Raw genomic sequence first — 4,020 nt, 5'->3', positions numbered from 1 at the left:
CTCACCAGTCGCTCCTCAGAAACCCTACACAGGGTCGCTATGGGTCGGAACCAACTCAATGGCACTTAACAACAACAACAACAACACAGGGTTTCTAAGAAGCGGCTGGTGAGCTTGAACCGACCTTGAGGTTCAAACCAACTTTGCAGTCCAGTGCATTAATCCACAGCGCCATACCAGGAACCCCAAAACTAAGGCTCCAAGAGTTTACAATTTTAAAAACTTACCAATGAAAGGCTAATGACTTGAAGACCTCATATCTTTTTAGTACTTCACAGTTCATAAAGCACTTTGTTTGAAAACAACTTTATTATGATTCTCAAAATAGTCTTTGGAGGTTGGCAGGATAGACACTAAGAACAAAGCAGCATTTGCTCTGGGACACAGAACTAGTGATCAAGCCTGTACTTTGACCCCAAGTCATCCGTCTTTACAAAACAGACAAGTCAAATATAAAAATGGTCCTCAGAAGGTTCTATGTACAAAGACTATTATCACCACTACTGCTGTTGTTAAGTGTCATTATGTCAGTTCCAACTCATAGCGGTCCTGTGTAGGGTTTCTAAGGAGCTGCTGGTGGGTCTGAACTGCTGACCTTGCAGTTAGTAGTACAATGCTCATCCTATAGTGCCACACCAGTACTGTTGGTGTTAAATGCCATCGAGTTGGTTCCATAGGGTGTCCAAGGAGTGATTGCTGAGGTTGAACCGTTCAAAGTGACATTGTAGCCCAGCGCATTAACCCACAGCGCCACACCAGGACACCACTACTACTAGGTGATAATTATGAAGAACCTCCCGAGTGTCAGAAAGTCTGCTAAGCACCACAAACACACATGCACAATCCCAAATAACCAGCTTACAAATCATGAGTGCCCTCCCTTAGAGCCAAGACCCTGATTTAGACACGCAGCCTCCACCACTGTCAGACAGCACACTGTTATTCTTCAGAGCAATGTCATGACGGCATTTCTGTCCTGACAGCACAAGGAAATTAGGGCAATGGGGAAGCTTCTGCTCACTGTATAAGCTGTTTGAAAATTCTTCAACAGAAAAGGATATGAAAGGAAAAAATCAAATCTCAGTCCATCAAAACCCAAAATGCTGCAAGATCATTTTTTTCTTTAACAACGTTGAACCTATTAAGATGAAAGTGAAACTGCAGGAAAACTATCAGAAGCACTAGTGATGTACGATAAAATACAGGATAACACAGCTTACGATGATCGAATGTTATTATTGTCATGTGTTGTCGAATCAGTTTCAACTCATAGCAACCCAGCAACTGGTGCCTTTGAACTGCCAACCTTGCAGTTAGCGCCATTAGCAGTCCAGTGCTTACCCTACAGCACCACACCAGGGCTCATGATGACAGTATAGTAGAGCACCAATATTTTAAGAAGAATTAAGCAATCCTCGCACTGATTTGGCCGCATAAGCCTACTTCTAATCAACTAATTAAAACAACAACAACAAAATAGGCACATTTTCGAGGACAAAGTCACTTAATTAAGCATATCACAGGAATTCAAATTTAAATTTCTTTAAATTAAATAAACAACTGATGGACCAAGACACATTAAATTGGCAAAGAGGAATTTTTCTTAAGGCAAGTGGGGAGTGGGGTTAGGAGGCAACATAAATTCAGGAAATGCAATTTTTCAACCATCAGAGTTCAATGGGTCTACTTATCAGGTAATAGTCTATTCTTCATTTTCTAACATTGTCAACTGTTCTACGAAGGAAATTAAATACAATTTTTAAAGGTTTATATTAAATGGAAATGAAACAACTGACAGGACATTATTCATTGGGTTAAAAATAAATAAATGAACCATATTTCATAGAAAAGGCCAAAAGCAAACTTGATTGAGCAAATGACTAGAAAAATCTAATAAGGTATTACCTTGAAAAAAAAATTTATGGAAACATTGTTTTACTAACTCTCCAAAATACTGTGCACAATTAATTACACAGTCTTTGTGTATCTAATATATTAAGGCAGAATGCTGTCTTTCAAATTTTAGAGTAATTTTGCAAATAGCTATGTTTGAAGACTGTTGTTATGCTTCTTCTAAGATATGATGTTTCCAAAAGAAGAAGAAACCTAGGAACATTCAGTCTGAATTAAAAATTTGGCTTAAAATTACATTTACAGATTGGCTACTAAAAAAAGATTCTTAAATGATAAAACTCTGGATTCAAATATCAGGCTACTTCCTGTTTTGTGACTACTATGCAGTCTTGAATCATATCTCAGTTCTGAGGCTTAGATTTTTCACCAAAAGAGTTATCTGTAGAATTAATTATGAATTATTTTAAGTATTAAAAAAAAAAAAACATGATGAACAGGAATCTCAGAAGTGAGTATTAAGGCATTTCTTTTTATTATATTTCATGTACATCTCTATTCCAACTAATTCACCTATTTCTCTGCTGTGTTACACAAATAGTAAACCTTTGCTTCACTCAACAACAATAGCAAAAAAAATTGAAAGTGCACCAAACTTAACGATCAGAAGACCTCTAGTCAAACTCTGGCTCTTCTATATAATCTTGGAATGTCAACCTTTCGAGGCCTTAGCTTGCCCATCTTCAAAAGATGGATAATAATTTCCTCTTCTCAGAAAGTTGTCACAAAGATTAACAGAGACCATATCTGCAATATACATTGCACAATTCCAGGCACATGGCAAATGCTCAGTAAATATTAACTGATTTTTTTAAAAAAAAAACAACAGTAGATTTTACTACTTCATATTCTACTTCCCATTTTCTGGTTTCTTCTAAAACTGTCACTTATAATTTAATAAGTTTAGCCTTTTCACCAGGTTAGTATCTTTCATTGACTATGTGCCACACTATAAAAGGACTACTGTATATGCTTGCCAAATACAATTCTAACATCTGAATATGAGAACTGACTTACATGACTTTATTAGAAACAATATTGCAGACTTCAAATCCCATTACCAAAATGGCTTTCAAATGAAATTCTACTCCTGTAATGGGTTGAACTGTATTGCTCCCCAAATAAATAAGTCCTAAACCTTGGGATAAGGAGCTCTGGTAGTGTAGTGGTTACGAATTGGGCTGTTAACTTCAAGGTCGTCAGTTGGAAAGTACCAGTTGTTCTGCGGGAGAAAGATAAGGCTGTCTGCTCCCGTAAAGATCTGCAGCCTCGGAAACCCTGTGCAGGATCACTACGAGTTGGAACAGACTTAACAACAACAACAAACCTTGGGATGTGATCTTACTTAGAATCAGGGTCTTGCAGACGTAATCAAGGTAAAATGAGGGGCATGCTAGCGCGGGCTCCAAATCCAATGACCAGGGTCTTTAGAAGGGAAAAGAGAAGATTTAGACAGAGTACAGAGGACACACAGAATGTGATCTTGTAAAGACAGAAGTAGACTGGAATGACACACCACAAACCAAGAAATACCAGGGATTACAAGCAACCACCAGAAGCTAAAATAGAGGTGAGGAAGGATTCTCCCTGGGAGCCTGCAAGGGGAGCACAGCCCTGCCAACACCTAGGTTTCAGACTTCTAGACTCCAGAATAAGTTTCTGTTGGTTTAAACCACCATATGTGTGGTGATTTGTTACAGAAGCCCTAGGGAACGAATACAGATGTCATAATAATAGTAATTCATACACATTTTAGAACAGAATCTCCACTTTGTTTCTGTCCCACAGTTGTTGTTATATGCCATTGAACCAGTTCTAGCTCATAGTGACCCTCTACAGGGTTTCTGAGAAGCAGTTGGTGGGTTTGAACTGCCGACACAGTGGTTAGCAGTCCAGTGCTGATCCTACAGAGCCACACCCCAGTAGATGTAGCATATCATAACAGTGAATAAAATAGACACAATTCAACTAGCCAGTGGAGCTATCTTTCAAATTTTGGTGTAATCTTATAAAATGAGTTGTTCTAAGACTGGTTTCTTTTTCTTAGACTGCTGTTGTTATTAAGTGCCATCAACTTGGTTCTGACTCATCGCAACCTGTATAGGATTT

Source organism: Chrysochloris asiatica, unplaced genomic scaffold, assembly GCF_000296735.1.
Source record: "Chrysochloris asiatica unplaced genomic scaffold, ChrAsi1.0 scaffold00021, whole genome shotgun sequence".
In the NCBI taxonomy this organism is placed as follows: domain Eukaryota; kingdom Metazoa; phylum Chordata; class Mammalia; order Afrosoricida; family Chrysochloridae; genus Chrysochloris; species Chrysochloris asiatica.
Note: the sequence above shows the minus strand (reverse complement) of the source record.